General features: G+C 40.7%; 1 protein-coding gene across 3 annotated transcripts in view; it reads left to right on the top strand.

Moving 5' to 3' along the window:
* nectin1b (nectin cell adhesion molecule 1b) overlaps positions 1–21,891 on the top strand; it is a 166,137-nt gene that overhangs the window by 80,216 nt on the left and 64,030 nt on the right. The gene's annotated exons all lie outside the window — the stretch shown is intronic.

The raw sequence follows: 21,891 nt of genomic DNA, 5'->3' as shown, positions 1-21,891 counted from the left end.
CTTCGGTGTTTAAAGAAAGTGCATCACCCTGAAATACTGTAATTTTGGTTGTAATAAACTAAAGTACACTTTGAAATTTGCGATGTAATGTTGCATCAGCTGTTACTTTTAAGATTCTAGAGAGTTTATTTGCAGAGCTGTGCAATAACAATAAGACATGATAAAAGAACATCCTTTTAAAACAATAGAAAATTAGAAAAATGTCTCCAGATTTTAAAACTTAAATGCAGTTTTGCAAGAGAACATGTGTGTGTAAATTACATTGAAAATGTAGAATAATTACATGTCTTATTTACCCAAACTGTTGTACAAAAAATGCAAATGATCATTTTGCTGTTGCCTAAACTATTATTTTTTAGACATATTTAGTTATTATTTGTGATTAATGCAACACAGGATCACATTTAAAGATTACAAATGTAAAATTCCACTTGATGCACCTTCTTTGAGCACCAATATAACGGCAACTTGTTCACATTGTTATCCGTTTCTCCCATATTTGGTTTATATATAGTCTTTTCCACCAACTCTGCATGAAGCATCAGTCTTGTAGCTATTCTTCAAACAGATTACTATGCAGCTACATGCTATGTTTCCTGTATATAACAGACCACAGCATAGATTTTACTAGACACCTACCAGGCAATCAGAAACCTGCATGCACAGCATGGCGCTTAAGCAACAGCACCTATTAAAGCAGTACTATGTTATTGCAGCATACAGTCATGTGGTCTAATTAGTCTGTAATGTAGCCTGCTATGCTATACTGCCTGCTGCTTGAACACAGCAGGAAGCATGTGTCGAATTTACATACAGTGCCTATCATAAATATTCACCCCCTTTGATGTTTTACCCTTTTATTGCTTTTATAAATCAATCATGGTCAATAAAATTTAGCTTTTTTAACAAAAAAATTATTGGAAAAACTCTTTAATGTCAAAGTGAAAACAGATTTCTATAAAGTAATGTTAATGAAAGAAAATTATATAAATAAAAAAATTGTTTGCATAATTATTCACCCCCTTTTTAATTTAATGGTCTAATTCAATAGAGGTCCATCAAATTGTTGCCAATAGTCTCCCAATTAGTGAAATGAAGATCACCTGAGTGGTGTGGGTGTGTTTCAAGTGATTGAGTTGTAAAACACCTGTGTCTGAAGGGTCCAGAGAGTGGTTGATCAGTATTCCTGGCTACCATTACACCATGAAGACAGAAGAACACTCTAAGCAACTCAGGGAAAGGGTTATTGAGAAGTACAATTCGGGGGATGGTTACAAAAAAATTTCCAAGGCACTGAACATACCCTGGAGTTCAGTGAAATCAATTATCAAGAAATGGAAGGAATATGGCAGTTGTTTGAATCTGCCAAGATCAGGTCGCCCTCGTAAACTGAGTGACCGTGCAAGTAGGAGACTAGTGAGAGAAGCCACCAAGACCCCTACAACTACTCTGAAGGAGTTACAAGCTTCAGCTGCTGAGATGGGAGAGACTGTGCATGTAGCAACTGCTGCCTGGGTTCTTCACCGGTCAAAGCTTTATGGGAGAGTGGCAATGAGAAAGCCACTGTTGAAGAAAAGTCATATTAGATCTCAACTAGAGTTTGCCAAAAAGCACGTGGAAGACTCCATGGTCAAGTGGAAGAAGATTCTTTGGTCTGATGAGACCAAAATTGAGCTTTTTGGCCATCAGACAAGACGTCATGTTTGGCGGAAACCAAACACTGCACATGACCAAAAACACACCATCCCCACTGTGAAGCATGGTGGTGGCAGCATCATGCTGTGGGGATGTTTCTCAGCAACTGGACCTGGAAGGCTTGTAAAGATAGAGGGCAGAATGAATGCTGCAAAATACACTGAAAACCTGGGGGACAATCTTTTTCAGTCTGCAAGAGAACTACGTCTTGGGAGAAGATTTATTTTCCAGCAAGACAATGATCCAAAACATACTGCAAAAGCTACACAGGAATGGTTAAAAAAGAACCAGGTAAATGTTCTGGAGTGGCCGAGTCAAAGCCCAGACCTCAATCCTATAGAGAGTTTGTGGCTGGACTTGAAAAGGGCTGTTCATGCCCGATACCCGCGCAACCTGACAGAGCTTGAGCAGTTCTGCAAAGAAGAATGGAGCAAAATTGCAGTTGGCAGATGTGCAAGACTGACTGAGACCTATCCACACAGACTCACTGCTGTGATTGCAGCCAAAGGTGCATCTACTAAATACTGACTTGAAGGGGGTGAATAATTATGCAAACAATTATTTTCATTTAGATAATTTTCTTTCATTAAAATTACTTTATAGAAATCTGTTTTCACTTTGACATTAACGAGTTTTTTTCCAATAATTTTTTTTGTTAAAAAAGCTAAATTTTATTGACCATGATTGATTTATGAAAGCGATAAAATGATAAACCATCAAAGGGGGTGAATACTTATGATAGGCACTGTAAATATATAATGCAAAATATATGAGCCGCTCTATTAATGTAACCGAGGAGTGTTTCTAAATGGAGTGTTAGTTTTGGACATTTTGCTGGATTTGACCACCAACATCCAGAAGCCAAGTTTTTGTTCTCATGAGTTTACAATGGAGAGTCTTGTTTATAAACTAAAAAATCTAATATCCATACTGCTTCTTTCTCTAAAGTCTTGACTTTCCTCCAAACCAAACTCTACCTCCGCGATAATCGTCAGGAAAGATGCAGCTGATGTTTCTCTCTGCCTCTTGTGGTATTTTCACTGGTCATCCGATCAAAGGTGTCCGACTCCACTTTCTGCATTTCCACTCTCAGTTTGCTGTTTATGTCTCCTCACATTTAGTCTCTCAGGCAACGAGTGGCGCGACCAAAAGCTGACACATGTTTCACTTGGAGCGCCGTCCAAAACACAAGGCGCATAATTTGTAGACGTGTTCCTGCCATGACCAAACCGGAGAAATGAACTGAGCAGAAAGACGCATTCAGATGTCAGGGCGAGCTCACACGGTTCTTTCCATCCGCTTAAACCGCTCTCGACAATGAGCTGTTTTTGTTCCACGATCCTGCCGCTGACTGAACGATCACAGTATTGGAAATAAGCAGATCCCAAGTTCTGCATCTAAATCACAAACACACACTTGGCTGAGTGTTGTTGCCATATTTAAAGCTGTTTTTTTAACAAATTTGCCAGCCAAAAAAGCAAGAATTTGTGAATACCTGACACACCGAGGCAGGTTATTGCTCAGAATAATCAGTGTCTGTTTTTGTTTTGTTTTTGCATTTTTCTTCCCCCCCTGCTTCCTGATGTGCACCGTGTCCCGGCTAACCCTTCTGTTTGCCCTGTGGGATGTGTACGCTACCTCGCGCCTCCTCTGCTGCTCATGAATCTCTGGCTGTCATCTCAGAGTGAAGAATTTCCACAGGAGAGCATAAATTCATGCTACTCCGGCTCCTGGGCTCAACTGTCCAGCCGGTGGACTGGATCAGAAACAATGACATCATCCCTCCTCCTCCGAAGACACCGCTGTTCGGTTTAAACGGCGTCCCAGAGGTGTTTTATCTCCACAGTCTCCACTTGGATGCACCATCCGTGGGAACTTAATATAAGAGTGGAGGCAGCTTTAAAGCACCCCAGATGTAAAATGAAAACAAAATATGAATCAAAAGGCTCCTAAAACAAAGATTGGAATCCAGTGGGAATCGTAACCTGACCCATACTTTACCCTCCGTAACCTGAAACAAATTGCTGACTTCAAAACCCACACATGTCAACAAAACCACATCTAATAGCGCATTTAGTGGTAACCAAACTATGAAAATGCTCTAAAAATAGCCTGACACTGACCCCATAACAGTCTGACTTTTCATTCAGAACATATAATACAAGATGTAAAATGAAAAAATCCAAACCAACTGCATCCACAAGCAGCTCTTGATCTTTCAACAGTTTTTTGACTAACGTAAACACAGATCAATGCGTTTCTCTCCCCTCCTGTGAATCTGTCAGAGCTGAGCACATCACAAAATCTGTCATAAAATGCGATTGATCATCAACGAACCGAAAGGAGAGAAAAAAACTACAATTATTTGTTCCCAGATGAGGCTTTTGTGCTGTATATCGACTCCTCCTGACACTTCTGTTATTTATATCCCTTTAATTCTTTAGAGGCCCCCGTCACCGTTTACGATGGTACAGTGGATGAGCTACACGTTTTCCAATTTGTCTCCCATTGTGCCGAACGTTTTGCGACATTGTTTGGCTTTTGTTTGATGGAACATGTTTCACATACAACCTGATCGATTGGGCATGGAGTTCACGCCCCGCTGACACACAGAACGAGTCAATTCTATTTCCAGAAAATGTGAAATTATAATGAATTGGCAATTATTTGGATTAACCCAGGATCAATCTGCCGAAATTATTATTGCCTATTATTTTGTAAATGAGTCGACTCATAAACAAACTGCTCGGATCCCATGAATAAATTTGCTGGCATCTTGAGGGAGGCTTTGCGGCGGCAGTGGCTGCAGACACAGACACAGGAGCCCCCTTTTTGCTTTCACGCCCTCTTCCCATTTTCAGAGCCAGTCATGGCTCGAGCAGCTCTGCCATCCAGCTGGGCATTAGCGTTCTCCAATTAAACTCAGCCATCCCGGAGCAGAACGAAAGGCCTAAACCCTCTGGTGAGAAAAGTGCTGACAACCCTCATCTACAAAGACCTGCTGGGAATACTGTGTCCCTGTGACCATTTACCCAGAGTCTCAGAAGTTGTGTGTGTGTGTGTGTGTGGATTTAAGCAAGGCAGAGAGGGAGTTAGTGTGCATACCCTTCATCTCTTTGTTGACCGGTGCTTTTACTGCACTCAGCCCAGAGTGACCTTAGCCGCACAATAACCCTCGAATTACAGTTTTTTTTATGTGCATGGCCGCAAATTTTTGATTTTGCTAAGAAGACGTGTGAAGGAATTTGTGATATTTGCTGTGCGTGTATGCGGTAAAAGACTTCTGAAAGCATTTCCTTTGATTTTGAGTCTTGTCTTGTCATGAGATTAAATTTAAAAAATCCCCTCTAATATGAGTTTTTGTAGGAGCTGGTTGATACACAGACTTTATTCTGGCATTCTCCCTGAAATGTTCGGTTACACAGCAGGGCATGGCAGCAGAAACGGAGACACTGTGATGCTAATGCAAATAGGCACATTGTGCACCAGTCACAAAAAAGCACAGGTACAGGTTGTTCCTTGTTTCACATCATGATGACATTATTTCTTTTGTCCAAATACCATCACAAACATGCATATTTAGTTTTCTTCATTGCTAACACTTTATTAGATTGCTCAGCAAAGACAAGATTCTCTGAGAGCACAGTTTTTTTCAGTTAAATGAAATGTGCGACACCTGCTAATTACCTATTTGAGCCATTATTAGCTAGAAACAGATGTATTCACATCTAATGGGTTCTCCTGCATGAAGCTGAGAGGAGGCAGGCTATTGAGAGGTAACTCATCAGCATGCTCCTCATCACCTGAGCACAGCACGAACTCAATTTCTTACTTAAGAATTTAGTAAATTATCAACACGTGCATTCTTTCTTCAACAGAAAAAGCTAATTAGGTCTCTCCGCAGTCTATATTGACATGCATCTATGAATATTAACCCAAGGCTCAACCCAGATCTTAGCCAGTGTCCTTGGTGATCATCATGCATGAGTCCGTCGCTCTCACTGGGAGAGAAAATGCTTTGTAGGATGAGTCAAATCTCATTCAGCATCATTATGTCGGCTGAAATTAAAATTCCCCCGTCCCCCCAGACGTGAAGCGTTGCCACGAAATGAACCTTCACCTGTTAAGAATCACCGGACGAGGTTCACTGTAGGGAGACACTCTCCACAGTCCACATTGGGAATGATTCATCAACCCAGTTACCACGGAGTTCCAGCATCTGACAAATGGAACAAATGGGGTAAATTAAGAATCCAGTGTCTCCCACCCCCACACTCTCTTCCCTGACTATTGACTCTCACAGCTTTATCAGTGTGCATTAGTGTCAATGCCAGTCTACGTTTAGAGTAACTGTGCCAGAGGAGGCAGCCCATCAGTGTGTACAGGCATGTCTGTCGTCATGCACAGCCAATGACCCTTTGTCAGAAACAATTCTCATCAGCCGAGCCACCAGGCCGAGGCTCTACTGTCCACTCGCTGTGGCACTTACCCTGTCCTGCTCTCAAAACAAATGAAAGTCACTCGTAAAGGAATGTATATAGTGAAACTGTACTTTGCACTATTTCTATGTCTGAACAAATCTGGATTATTCACAACATTTAAAAAAAAGCTGCAGAATTTGACTAAATATTCAAATCAAATTTGATTTTGAGGAGAAATGTTCATGAACAACAAGGAGAGATTAATCAAAAGTGAAAAAAAACTGACCATCACTGTTAAATCTTCATTTTTCTTACCTCTACTTTTGCTCTTCTTTATTGTAATGCACCACACAATGTCACCTGTACTTCACAAAACTTCTTAATTTTGATGTTTTCAAAAAAAAAAATCCACACACTTACCTGTGGCTGACACTGTTCCCATTACAGTCCCTCAAAATGTGGAATGTGCCAATTAAAATGTAGATGTGATTAGTTGTTAAAAAAGAGCAGCAGGTTTTTTAGATTTTTCTGCTCTCCCCACAGCTGAAAATGAGGCAGACACACAGAGATGTGGAGGAAAGGAAGCAGTGGGATCTGATTGTATGCCAGGAGGGACATAGGCAGGTAGCTGCAGCGGCGGCTGACTTAACCACTCAATTATCGCCGGGCACCAGAGGTCATCAGAGAATATTTAATTGAGTCCAAAGTTCTACATCTTACACCGCTTCATGTCTCGGGGAATCTGTAGCTGTGGACTTGTGGGCTTTGACCTCTAAACTCTGGTGTTTGAAGGCTCAGAATTAATGCTAACAAAAATAAGTCTCCTAATCTGCTACAAATGCATATGCAGAAGCCAGCCATTGATTAGATTACTGTGTTGTTTGCGACTCCATCTTTGAAAAGCTGATCCATGCAAAAATGCAAACAAACTAAGTGATCCTCACAACACAGCCGGTCGCGACTAATTCCCCTGAAGTCTCGTGGCCAGTTGCCATGACGAGTCACAACCAATTAGTAGCCCCGGGGGGATTGGCTTCCTGCAGCAGCAGGTTTCAATACCCGAACCTGAGGTCGGTCACTGAGCCCACATCAGCAGGGCTGGTGTCGCTTTGTTCTGTCAATGTGCTGGTGGTATTTAAATCTCAGCCAGAACTGGACTATTTTAAGAATTTGGAATACAGCAAAGGGCAAAAAGGATTTATATGTAAAATATTATAGCAATAAATGATCAAACCAGCTACTTTGTAGCATCATCTGGTCTCAATGTCATTGTCTAGTCTGGACTATTAAAACACCTTCCATTAGCATGTTGTTATCAGCCTGCTTTGTGATTGTTGGGTTTTGTTTTGGCAGCTTGGTTGAATTAACTGTTGACAGTTAAGATCTCCAATGCACTTGGCAGCTGAACTACTGAGAGATGTGGAATCAAATCCAAGTTTATGGTTCATGCAAGGGTAACAAGTGCACGATTTGATTTTTAGTGCACCTTCCCAAAACTGGATGGATGTTTCTGACACGGTCTTGTTGTGATTAAATTATGTCCACAAATCCCTGCAGTAACTGTTTCACTTCTTTTAGGTTTAAATGATTGAAAAATTCAAAGGCTTTATTGTAGATGGTGTACAAGTTAGAGTATTACAAAAACATCTTTCATTAGCATGTTGCTATCTGCCACTTCTATGAATATTCTGTAAAGCTTTGGCAGCTCAACTACTTGGTTAAATCAGCTGTTGACTGCTAAAATATAAACGATTAAGGAATCAAAAGCCAAGTTTATGCTTCATGGAAGGGTGACTGTAGTAACTTAGAGCATGTCATTTGATTTTGAGTGCATCTTTACTAAACTGGATGGATGTTTCATACATGACCAGCTCTTATTGAAGCCTCACAGCTTCCATTAGCATGTTCCTGTCTGCCACCTCTGTGATTGTTGGGTTTAGTTTTGGCAGCTGATAAATTGAGAGGTGAGAAATCAAAAGCCAAGTTTATGGTTCATGTAGAGATAACTAATTACGTAGAGTGTACATTTTGATTTTTAGGGCATCTAGATGGATATTTCATACATGACCATGTTTAAACCATGATTACATTCAATCCACAAATCACTGCTGTAACTGCTTTACTTATCATAGATTTAAAAGATTCAAAGGCCTTATTGTAGGTAATGTGACATCCAAAACAACTTTCACAAATATTGCAGAAACACCTTCCATTAGCATGCTCTTATCTGCCACCTCTTTGATTGTTGGGTTTAATTTTGGCTGCTGAATTACTCGTTTAAGCTAGCTGTTGACTGTTAAAAACTGTCGTGCGCTTGGCAGCTAAACGATTAAGAGATTTGGAATCAAAAGCCAAGTTTATGGTTCATGCATGGTTAACTGTAGTAACTTAGAGCGTATGATTTAATTTTTGGTAGTGTCTACAGATACGGACCTTACCCGTAGCCTGTGGGCTACGGATACGGCACTTTCCATTTGCCAGACAGATACGGACCCGTATACGAGTCTCGCGAGTCAAGAAGCTGCTAACCACTGCAAACTGTTGAAAGGTAAGCAAAGGTTAAGGTTAGGGTTAGTGTTAGGGTCAGGTTTAGGGTCTGTACCTGTAGTACCGATGGTACGGGTCCGTACCGCTAGCGTCTACCGGGAGTCACGTGACCAGATCTTGCGTATCTGATTGGCAAATGGCAAGTGCCGTATCCGTAGTCCACAGGCTGTGGGTACAGGTCCGTACCTCTAGCAACAACCTTAATTTTTAGTGCATCTTTACTACATTAGATAGAAGTTTCATACATGATCAGGCCATTCACAAACCCTGCAGTAGCTGTTTCCCTTATTTTGGCATTGAATGATTCAAATTTCAAGCTTTATTGCCCTATGCAGCGATAAACAAGTGATCAGTGATATGAAATTCTTAGTTTGCTGTGTCCCTAAGTGAACGTAGCCTCATAAAGAGAGACAATACGACATATCTGGATCTGAAACACATTTGCAATTACAAACTCATGTCAAAAAATGACAAATACATTTCTTCTTACGTTGCTTTTGCTACTGTATCAGAACCCAGTTTGGCTGAAGGAACAAGTAATTTAGGAAAACCTGAATAACCAGTAGGCATATACTGTGTTTAAGTGAAATTATAGTTTGTGGTTGCTGTGCTGAAGCGATTTCAACTTATTTATAAGCTTTAATTTGCTAATCAAAGTTCCAAATGTGTTAGAATAATTTAATGCTCAGTATAACTGATGACATGTTTATTTATGTCTGTCGCTCCTTGAAGATGATGAAGGCGTACAAGGCTCATAATCACTCGCGCCTTTTTCTAAAGAGCTTTGTCATCTTGTTTTGCTGCGAAGTTGGCAGAAGATGAGGTCTTCAAAAGCATTTCTGATTAATTTTACCACTTGTTGATCTTTATTCATTACTTGCAACGCGCATATTGTAGCGTTTGCTTTGCATCAGCCTCCCTCTGTGTGTTCAGTCTTCAAATCATTTTTATTGCTGTTGTACTTTGCCTTGACATAAAGGTTTGTTTGTTTTTTTAGACAATCAGGATGCTTCTGGTTTGAAATCTCTTCCTATACAGATGACTCATTTAATTCTCTGATTAGTTTATCCATCACTGTCTGCACGAGTTGTTTTCTGCCAGATTTATTGTTTGCATCTGTGTCGTGACATAGATAATATTCAACAGCTTTCATAATTGCATGCAGTGATTCTTGAAAACACTTCACGCTTTCACATCTATCCCGAGGCCCTCACATCTATCTGTGAGAGCATGACAAAAAGCCAAGAATGACTCACTCTTCATGCACAGGTATCGACAGAAGGGCTTCCTGCCACAGAGCGTTTTTGTCAAAGGGAAACTTGATACTGTAGTGTTGATTTAACAGGTTTCCCTTCTTCCAATGAATGGACTTATGGGGTAAAAAGCTTCCTGTTTGAAGAGAAGGCATTCAGCAACAGCACAGTGAATGCCTGGCTGATTGCTTCATGAGTAACTTGGCATAATATGCCTCTTGACAAGAAAATGCACAGGAAAACAAAGCTGCACTTTAAACCTTAAATTAAACAGCACCACCACAGAGTCTAACACACATACAGGGGATCCGGTTTCTTCACTCCAGCGCCGACTATGTCAGATACAATTTATTTCTCTTGTCTTTTTTTGTGCTTTTAATAAGACAGATGATTTTCTCTAGAAACCCGGAATGTGTTCGGCGCATAGCCTCACTGTAAATATTAAGCATTTGTGGCCTTCATTTATTAAGGGGTTCAAGTGTGCACAGTACATAGCAGTGTGTGTGTGTGTGTGTGTTTTTTCTTTTTCTTTTTTTAAATGACAGAGTTGAAAGATGTTTTCTCGTGAGTGGCTCTGGGGCCCCAAACTGCAGCACTACATGTGCTCGTGCCACTGGAAAAACATAATCTCGAGTACAGCCCCAACAAAACACATTTATCAGCCGGCTGCACTGAATGGAACACACTTTATGGGATTTTTTTTATTTTTATTTTTTTTGTACATGCAGCAGCATCTATGCCAGATTAATGATGAGCAGGGTAACCGCCTACTGACTGCCCGCTGAGAATCATTAATCAGTGTTTCAGATTTAAGAGGGATGATAATTCTGGATCTTCATCATTAGAGAAAAAGAGTGAAAATTTACTGACAGAAATCAAAGGATGCTCTGTCTAACAATTTTAATGTATGCCACTTGAAAAGTCATCAGAAATATGTGGAAAGATGCTTATTTACTGTCTTTAGAAGAATTAAAAGAGAAGATTGTTGCCATTCTTAGCATCTGTGGAGTAAACATGAACCTAAAGCTATCAGCTAGCTAGCTAGCTTAGCATAATGTAAACCTCTAACAACAGCATTATATACACTTCTGTCACTTAAAAAGTCTGTATTTTTGAAAGAAAATCCTTTTTTTTTTCAATGAAGATAACGTTAAAGTAATCAGAAATACAGTCTGGACATTGTTAATGTGGTAAATGACTGTTCTGGGTACAGAGGAGCATTTCCAGCACCCACTACTCCTGTGTTCTAATGCTACATTGTATTAGCTAATGGTGTTGAAAGGCTCATTGATGATTAGAAAACCCTTATGCAGTTGTGTTAGCACATGAAGAACAGTGTGAGTTTTCATGGAGAACACAAGGTTGTCTGGGTGACCTCAAACCGTTGAACGGTAGTATATTCATGTATGTACTGTAATGCATCAGTGTTGTACTGGATCATAGTGGTGAAGGAGGAACTGAGCTGGAAGGCACAGCTTTAGATTTAATAGTCGATCTAAGTTCCAACCCTTTAGCTCTGCACAGAAAGAATGAGGTTTTAGATACAGGCAGCCTAAATGAATTTCCTCTATAGGGTGGCTGAGTTCAGCCTCAGAGATATGATGAAGAGCTTGGACATCCAGAGGGAGCTCGGAGTCGCTGCTCCAGCTGAGGTGGTTCGTGCATCTGATTAAAACGCCTCCTGGGCACATTCCTTTGGAGGGTTTTCAGGCAACTGGGAGGAGACCCGGGCTGGAACCAGCTGGAGGGATTTCATATCTCATCTGGCCTGGGAACACCTCGGGCTCCTGCAGGAGGAAGTCAAACAATGTTACTGGGGAGATGAATGTTTGGAAAGCCCTGGTTAGCCTCCTGGCACTGCGACTCACCCCTGGATAAGCATAAGAAAATGGACGGATGAATGATTTATTCTGTGTAAAAAGGGAAGTCGAGTCTCAAGGATGGCACCTGGTCACTATAATCAAAACTGCACCAATGGCGCATGAGCCAAAAAACAAATCCACCATCTAGTTTGCTTCTGCAGGGTGTAGCCCAGTGCACATGTATTTTATTTCCTCTCTTACTCAGTTCACAGACTTTACATTATGATATCCTAAAAATAAAACTCACTTTGCTGAGGAGGCTTTAAAAAGACGACACTTCCATGGATCAAAAGTTCATAAATAGAAACCAAAAGGTCAATCTATTCCTTTAAGCCTGCCCATTTTTTCACCATTGAGAGAACCAAATGTGCTCAGCCAGAGATCCCTGTGATATATGCATAATGGATGAGCAGGAAAACAGCGAGAGGAGGTCTAGATTGTGATTCCCTGCAATGAGACAGAGAGAGAAAAAAAACAACTGAGTTCAATAAACTTTATTCATCCCCACAGGCACAACAGCAACAAACACATGCTACAGTATCCAGCACTGTATCTGCTGTACACAGTGTTCACAGATAGTGATGCATAACAAAACTGTACCCTCCAGTGCAGCAGTAAAAGTGGTGCTGTGGGTTGTTGGAAATGGAGATCAGTCAGATTTATTGTTGTGCAATGGAGTTTCAGCTCCTGGGAGTCGATGTTGTATTACAATCCGTGAGGCAATGTCTGCTTTTTATTGTTGGTTAAATTGCTAGATCTGATTGCTGCGGTGCCTGTTGTGGTGCAGAGGAGGCGTTATTGGGATTGTACTTTTTGATATTTCAAGGACATGGGCCTGTTTTAACTACAGAGGCCTACTGTTGTTGACAAAATCGCAGCTCCTGCAGCATCAGCTCCAGTGTGTGACTTTAATTGCAGCATCTGCATTCTGCCGGGGTCAGTAAAGCCGAGCACCGACTGCTGCTGCATGAGTCTCCCAAAGTCCTGTTTGGAAACTCAGTGTCTTACTATCTTGCCTGGAAAATCCAGACTGACTTTATTTATGTATTAATATAAATACAAATAAAGGCAGTCTGGCATTGTGATGATAGGAGACGATTTCAAAAAGGAGAGGCTAACGAATGCAGCTTGAACGAGAAAGAACCAATCAGCGTAACACGGATGTGACGCACAAACAAATCGACCTTGAAGTCCATGTAGTCCAAACAACAATGGCATGCAACCGAGAAAGCGTCGCGGTGAATGATTACTGCCGTTTTTGTCACAAAAATCTGCGAATACATGGGGTACTCTCAAGTACAACACTTATTTTTGAAACAAAAGACTCCTTCCGAACGATTAGCGGTGTTAGGAATAACTTTAAATCAGAGCCAAACCAAGTTGGTGCATATGTGTAAAAGTTGCTTAAATTTACTCACACGTTTGGAACGGGATTTTCCTCTGTACAAACAATGGCAAGAAGCCGAAAGTAACGAGCCATCCACTGCCTCCTCATCGTTGGAAACGTCAAGTGAAAAGAGGCAACGACTAACGCCATCCAAAACGCCAAGAGACCACAAAAAGATTCGCTTTGGCCCCCCTCCTCACTGGTAATCCAGGCGCTGAAGATGACGCAGCATTAACTCCCGCCTCCCGTGCTATGATTGGTCGTACCAAACTTTCCCGGGAGGGAAACGCGATTCAATTCGCCCAATGCCAAACTGATTCTCCTGTATCTCCTAACATGGAGATAGGAGATTACATAGAGATTCAGTTTGGATTTTCCAAGCTACTTACTATCAGTCACTGGAGTAACATTAGTGTCATTTTCTTCTCCTCTGATCGTGTTTGTTGCAGATAAGACAGGACAAGATTAGATAAGAATGGAATTCTAATGCCAGGTATTGCTCAGGAATAACAAAATTACTTAATATAAGAAATGCAGTGCCTGAAAAATAGAAAAACAATAGCATATACATGTACAATACATCACTGAAATAACAACCATCCATCCATCATCTATACACCGCTCAATCCTCATTAGGGACGAGGAACACCCTGGACAGGTCACCAGTCCATCATAGGGCTACACATGAAGACAAACAGTCACGCTCACATGGTCAATTTAGAATCACCAATTACCCTGAGCCTGTTTATCGACTGAAGCCGGAGTACCGGGAGAAAACCCACGCATGCACAGGGAGAACATGTAAACTCCATGCCGAAAGATCCCGGGAAAGCGGGGACGCAAACTGAAGATCCTCTAGCTTCAAGGCAAGAAGTGCGAACCACCGAGCCACTGTGCAGCCTCTGAAATACCATAAGCAGGCTAAAATATAAAATTAAAATAAAGCATAACAGAGGCAATAACATCACACATTAACATGAAATTTTGCAGGTGCTTTGGTTGAGTGGGCGACCCATAAACTGAGGCTATAGTCCCCAACGCCGTGGTCATGTGTTTGACTCTGACCCACGGCCATTTGCTGCATGTCATTCCCTCACTCTGCCCCCCTTTGTTTCCTGTCTCTCTCTCCTCTGTCGTATATAAAAAGACCAAAAAATAAGCAAATTTTGCACCTGAAAATGAGACAAAACACAAATATTTCACATTACACTGACAATATTGTACATAAAAGTGAAATATTGCACATGTAATCAAAAGGTTGCAAATGAAAATGAAATATTGCACCTGAGATACGGAAACTATTATCGCAAAACCACTGAGAAATGTAAGATATTGATATCATTGCTTCAATCTTAGTGTCCAATGTTACTCATAAGTGTTATGTTTGACTAAACTCAACAATTTCTTTGGCTTAGTCATACTTGTTGCATTGGTTAGAATCTGTCCCAGGTTTTGTAATATTTGCTTAAACAACAAAGTCAACAGGTTGTGATTTGTAGTGAAGTATCTTGGAGAATACATGGTGCTATTTAGCTTACAAGAACTATTTTTCACAGATGGTAAAAGTGTTTTTAAGTATGCAAAGCTCCCAAAGCTCAGCGACGTGTTTCTAATCATGTTTGGGCGATAATAAAGCTTAAATCAGGCTTTGAACAGGCAAAATACTCGTTAGTAAGACTTCGTGTCTTCGTGTTGGTTGCTGTTAATAAGAAAAATACAGAAAATCACCTGAACAAAACTGAAAAGGTGTCAGATATCAGCAGGAAGAGCAAAGTGAGAAGAATAGTTTTTTGGTGATATTTTTGCAGAAATCAAATCAAGCACAATTAGAGGTAAAGAAAAACCCAAAGTTTGTGTGGTTACTTCTAACATTAGGCCTATTGCTTTTCCTTTAAAATGTGTTTTTGCGGTTACCTGACCACAGAGCAGCTAATTTAGTCTTCAATACTTGCTTCTGACAGGAGCTATGAACTGTATTTACCGGAGTCTGGGTGGCACGTTTTAATTAAAATGAAAATCACGCTGTTATATTCGGTATTTCAAAGATACTGACAACACAAACTACAGTGACAGCACATGAAGAAAGCTGCAGGGGAAGGCTGAAAATACCTGCAGGGCTCACAAAGAAAACTCTGCTAGTGATATGAACCAAAAGAAGAAAAAAAAAAGTGGATGAAATCAGATGAAAGTAAAGAAGAAAGAAACACAATCGCACATGTGCTATGGATTGCAGTAGCAGTTTATTTCAGCTTTTGATTCTGACATTAATTCCCTGTTTTGGCATCTTCTCAGAAAAGTGGCGTCAAGGTGAGAAGTGCCTCTTCTTGTTGTGTTAATTTGGTGGTTGGGAATGAACAGATCAGTGAAAATGTGGTTTTAAATTCTAAACCGGTTCATGTAATTGATATGAAAACACCATCGCAAAGTGTCTGATTACGTTCCAGCGATCATCTTTTATTGCATTGTCTTTAAATGTGGCGTTAAAATTAGCAAACTGAGATCTTATTTAAAGTTTTTCAAAGCAAAAAAGGTGTTGTCTTCAACACTAATTATATATATATACAAGATCTCTCTAAGAGATGATGAAAGCTACATACAGTCTAATCAAAATCTCTGTGACACACAACAAAATTGAACCTAATGAGCGCCGTGTTCTGCAGATAGTATTTGTCACAGTCGTATTGTGTTAGATTGTATAATTTTGCACGTAACCTCTGTAATCATATGCTATTATTTACCTGAATGACAAAGACTTGCATGAGAGCAGATGTGCCCATTTGAACGGCGACAGCTCTGTGAATGTTTTATTGTAGAGGTGCTTGATATGATTCCGTGTAGCTCATAATTAAGTGCCTGTTCATCCATCGGGTGATGTCTTTTTCTTTTTGTTTTTGCAAGGCGATGTCGCCACCGCTGCTGCTGCTGTGTTTTTCTAGCAGTTTTTCTATTTCAGGCCAGAATGAATCAGCTTCTTCTTCTCCTCTCTCTCTCTCTTTTTTTTTTTTGTTCATTTTGACACCCGACAAAACTCATCGCCTCTAAGGGAATTGGAGTGGAGGGTCTTGTTTTGTTCTGGCAGTTCTTTCAGGAATGGCCATCAATCAGGTGATCTATTGTGTTAGAGAGAGGACCTTTCTCTATTGAATTCATGACTGGCCGCAAAAAAAAAGCAGATGCTACAAAGGTATTGAAAGTTTGCGGGGTACATTATGATCTGACGGCGGGAAGACAACGGAGGCCGCGCTTCATAATGATTCTGCTGCCAGTTTATATGTGGAGATGAGGTGACCCCATTGGACAGTATCAGTATTCTCTCATGATTATTCTCTGCAGATCATGTTCTGGTACAGCGATTCCCTCAAAAACAAAAGGCCCCCTTTTCCAGTAATTGAAAAGAAATCCAAGACTGGAGACAATTACGTTGAGCCGAAATAATTTTTCGTGCAAAAAAAGAGAACAATAATGTCCCTGATTGCAGCTGTTTAATCAGCCTGACAGTGATATTTTTGAATGCGTTTGCTCCATGACAGATTGTTGCAGTCTTTTCCACGCAGCAACCAAAATGTTGATAGATTTGGTGAAATGTCAGCAGACTGGAGGGAAAAAAGGGGGAAAAACAGAGGCCAGGAGTTGGTTTGGACTCAAACATTGCAGCTACTCCAGCAGATTGATGAGCACGGTTGTGGTGAGCTATCGTGAACACATTTACTCCTTGTTTCAAACACTGGAGAGTAACTGGGGAGGGAGTTTGTAAGTCTTAATTTGCTGGCGTTGTCAGTCAGTGCCTGTGTTCCTCGGGCTGGAACTGCCCAGATGAGGCATAAACAAAGTGTGGGCTCTGTTTAAAGAGCTGCGGATGGTGTGGAACGAGAAACAAAACAAGGATCAGGCTGAAATTCTGACTATGTGTGTCATTTCTGCAGATGAGGACTTTTGGAACAATGCAAATTTGTTTTGGGCTGTTGTGTAAAAAAAAAAAAAAAAAAAAAAAAGATTATTCTGAGAAGCCTCTAGGTTCCCTGAAACCTGAATATCACACTGATGTCAAAACTTGTTTCCCAACATTGCTCAGTATTTGCAGCAGCTTTCTGGGACCCAGCGGAGATAATGGTGCCTGTTCAGACACTCATATAGAATTGTTTATCACTAAAACTTGCAAATGCCCAGAGCAACAGCTACTACTTTTTTAAAGGTTTCTGAACACAGAGTAGGAATACTGTAAACTGCTGCCCTGTTATTGGAACAACATGAAGCTATTCAGTCATCCATCCATTCTCTACATACCGCTTTATCCTCACTAGGGTCGCAGGGGGTGCTGGAGCCTATCCCAGCTGACACCCTGGACAGGTCGCCAGTCTGTCACCCTGGGATTTGAACCGGGGATCTTCTTGCTGCAAGGCAAAAGTGCTAACCACTACGCCGCTGAGCAGCCCCTATTTGGTCATTTAAAACAAAAAATCTGATTTCAGCACTTTTGTGTCTCATTATTCTACACATTCATATCTTGTTTGCTTAATCGGTGCAAAAGCTAATTAGCAAAAACCATAGACTGTGTAAAAACTTGGACAAAGCAGCACTCTTGGTCACTGGGAAATTGTGCAGAGGCCAAAATGTGTGCTACACTTCAGCTACAATGTTAGCTTAGATTGTCCTAGACAATTCCATTCAATTAAATTTCAAAGTCATCTGATAGCACTTTGATAGTAAGTTTAAGTATTTCAACCAAAGAACAGAGTAACTAACAATCCAAAGTAGCTTTTCGATTCTCTATGAGCAAGCAAGTCAGCAATGATGGGAAGGAACAAAAACAAACAAAAATAACTTTTGCTTGAGAATGAAAAATAGAATGTCAGACAGAACCGGGCTCAGTCACGGCGGCCGTCTGTCTCCACTGGTTGGGGTGAGAGTGGCAAAGAGGGATGCTTATTATTTTCTGGATAAAAATCTAGAATAAATTGCTAATTTTCTAGCTATATTATTCTAGCTCTTTGCTTTAATGTGAGAATTAACTTACGAGTAAAGTTATCCTTCAAAGTACAAACTAAATCCCTATTGGCAGTGGAACAAACTTACCTGAGGACCTTTAGCACTTTGTGGAGGAAGTCTGTAATATTAATCCAGTGCAAATCTACAATGACTGTAATTTGTCAAGTAAAAATACCAACAAGCGGTCATATTACAAGATACAAGCGTTTTTATTTGTCACATATTCACAAAGGGAAATGAAAGCTGACAGTCTCTTGGTTTTGCAAAAACAATAAAACCTCATAAAATGACAGTTCTTTTTAAAAAAAACATGAGACAATTAGAAAAAAAGAGTCACAATGTCATCAATAATGAGGTAGCCAGCTTAAAGGCATTATGGAGGATGGTTTTTTTTTTGTTTAATTTGTCTGATTCACATAAAATGAATATACTGACCTTTAGTGGACTTGCATGTATGGTCTCTAAAAGAATTAAAAAAAAAACTGTGGACATGGCAGGACCTGAAAAACATCAGCCAATCAATGCGCTCGGACCGAGGCGTTTGCTTTGCTCCCTTTCCTGTCAATCAAAAATCTTCCGGCTCAGGCCTAGTTACGTAGATTACGTACGCCTTGGACGTGTTTTCTGTATGTGTTGCTTTGGTATAGCTTCGTAGTTAGCTGGCGACTTGTTTTGCTCATCTTTTTTACATAATGGCAGATAAAGATCCAGGGGGACCCAGCCGTAAAAGACAACTTCACGAGTCGTACGATAGTTTCTGGAGGGGGGGTGTTTCTTCATAAATGTTAAGAGGGGGGAGGTTAGAGGGGGGTGAGGGAGAGGTTGTATGTGCGCATGCGCATGCTACGTTCAAAGTCGTAGGAAATTAAATCTCCTCTAATGCCTTTAAACTAAAGTTTTGCCTCATACAGAGATCCTGTGATCATATTAATCCCGTTGCAAAACAAGAACTGAGTCATTTGGGGTACTTTTTAAATTATTTTCTCCTCACCTCACTTTTCTTCTGCCTGTTTTGCTAACAAAAAACAAAAAAAACGAGTTTAGGCAGAGCCTCATGCCACCAAGCAAGATGGAGATCCATTCAGAGACAGCTCAAATTCAATGGATTTTTAACCTTGAAGTTTAAATTAAATGGATGATAAGCATGAGGTAAAGGACAGTTTGCTGTTATTTACCAAGCTCAACAGTGATTATATTGCAGCCTGTTAATATCATATTGAGGAATAGTGTCAGTGAATTTGAGTTAAACAGTCTTATTTTGTGTCAGTTTTCCACATGGAACAAAGACATAGGGGGTAGTTTCTAAACCACAGGAGCACCGTTAACTAAAACATTTTACTGCAAAAACTCATTTTATGTATTGAAACAGACAAACCTCAACCACATGACCATAGAAAAGACCAGTCCTCACAGTGGAAGACCACAGCTGCTTCCTAAGTGACTTTGTTCAAAAGACCTGCATCATATAATGACTGAAAAATAAGTTATGAGAAAAATGAACACTTGAACAAACATAGAAAAGGTACTTAATAGGATAGAAACCATGTTTTGGCAATATTTATATGCGCTGACATGAAGGGGGCAGGGTTTATGTACATACTGCAAACAGCCAACAGGGGGGCAGTAATGAGACTTTTGAGTTAATCCTAGAAAGCTGTCATGTCTGTGTTAATTTAACCTAGTGAGAAACTTGCTTTAGGGCATGCTTTTTTGATTGACAGATGTCTCTGCTAATCACAGACAGTCGCTGCTTGTCTCACGTCAGCATCACTTTGTCTCTGCTGACTAAACTTTAGATTTTCCACTTCTGTCAAAATGTCAGCGAAGGATGAAACTGAACCTTCAAAACATTCCTCCAATCTGCGGTTGATGTTGGAGGCCCTGCTTAACGTTCCTCTGTAGTGGGAGAGAAATTCGCGATTGGCTAAAAAGAGGGAGATTGGTGGCCGCCGTTATAATGCCCTTTTGAGTCCGGAGTGAGATTAAGGGAAAGGTTCTCCTTTGAGACTCGCAAGATAAAGAGTTCGTCACTCCCGATGCCCTGGAGAGACTCTGCAGAAAAGATTAGGTCCATGTGCCACTCAATTATCTGTTCCCTTAAAGCATTCTCTTTGAGGATGCAATTATACAGAATGGATGTGAGTGTTGGACACTGTGATGCAGGGCTGGCCACTGGTGCAGCTTTTAATTTGGTCAGTTTAATAGATCACATATGTCTTGGCAGTGTTTTTATTTTCACTCAGCAGACAAGAGTCATATTCTTTACGGAAAAAATGAGGGGGGACAGCATGCACAAGCGAGAGGTACGCTCTGCATTTCCATCTGTTCCATTCAATTGCGCCATTTTTCTGCCACCTTCCAAAAAAGCCAGTCGGACGTTGTTGTTTTGTGATGCTGCTGCTGCTGCCGTGGCCTAAACTCTCCGGTCTTTATGGAGAGGTTTAACTGTACGCTGCCTCCCGCTTTCACCAGATCAGGTTTCTACTGTTCCCCACCGCTGAATCTCCCTCAGGCCCAGCTGCCTGGCAAAGCATTCATGATTAAATGTGAGACACGAGCCATCCTGCCAAGAGAACGCGGGGAGGAGGGGGCTGCCGCTGCTGGCTTTAGGACGACCACAGTTTGGAATTTCTTCGCTGTTTGTCATACACGGGGAGAAAAATGAAAGCAGATGTAGGAGCGAAAGGAGGAGGGGGAGAGGAAAGAGAGGGGAGAGAGAGGGAGGCAATCATCAAAGACAAGAGGTCTCTCAGGCAATAGATACTGTAGGAATAAATCTAAAGCAATATTTATAAAGGCATATATGCTGCATGCAGAGTAACCGGCCAAGTGGGGCTTTAACTACACAAACATTTCTCACAAGGCACAAACAATCTTATTGGCTCTGATAAACCACAGTGGGCAGGGCCAGAGAACAAGCCAAGTTACATTAAAGCTCTCCCCTAATATAATAATTACACGGGGAAGAGGAGGAATTAATATTCTTTTTACTGGCAACGAATGAGATGAATGTGGGCAATGTGAGGAGGATTGCTTCAACTCATGAAGCCACGGTGTTTTTCTTAGCCTCTTAAAGTGCAGTATTTCATTTGTTTTACTGCTCTCAAGGACTTCAAAATAAAAGCTTTTGCACACAAAAGATCAAAAATATCTCATTTTGTTCATTTAGCCCGACGACGGACGCAATCGAAGTGATGGACATTGCGTGGGATTTTTTGTTTTGCTTTGTTTTCGGCATCATTTCCAGCCGTTTTGAAAAGGCAGCTTCCTCTAACAAAGCTTTAATAAACCCACAGCGTGCTGCTTGCCAAGCACCAAATGGCAAACTGGCAGCATTAGCGACTACATGGTTAGGAAAGTCAAACATTTAGCAGCTAAAGAGGCATTTCTTTAAGTAATAAGAGACATAAGAAGCTGTTTTTCTCAGAAACTGATGGAGACCAAAACCGAATTTAAAGATGATGTGCAATTAGATTCATCAGGTGGCCAAAAACACAACAAATATGGAGTTTTTTCACTCTAAAGCAGCCAAAAAAATACATTTTTCCACCTGCTTTTAGCCCAAAATTGCATTAGTTTCAAGGTAAGCAGGTCCTTTCCAGCGAGTTTTTGGACAGTTTGTACCAAACCGCAACCTTCAGCAATAACAGATGAGGTCTCTCATAAATGAGACGGAAAATATTCACAATTTCATTTCACTTTTAAGACAGAATTTCTTCTTTACTTTGTCACAACTGGTA

Source organism: Acanthochromis polyacanthus, chromosome 13 (assembly GCF_021347895.1).
Source record: "Acanthochromis polyacanthus isolate Apoly-LR-REF ecotype Palm Island chromosome 13, KAUST_Apoly_ChrSc, whole genome shotgun sequence".
Lineage (NCBI taxonomy): Eukaryota > Metazoa > Chordata > Actinopteri > Pomacentridae > Acanthochromis > Acanthochromis polyacanthus.
This window is presented reverse-complemented; position numbering and strand designations above follow the sequence as displayed.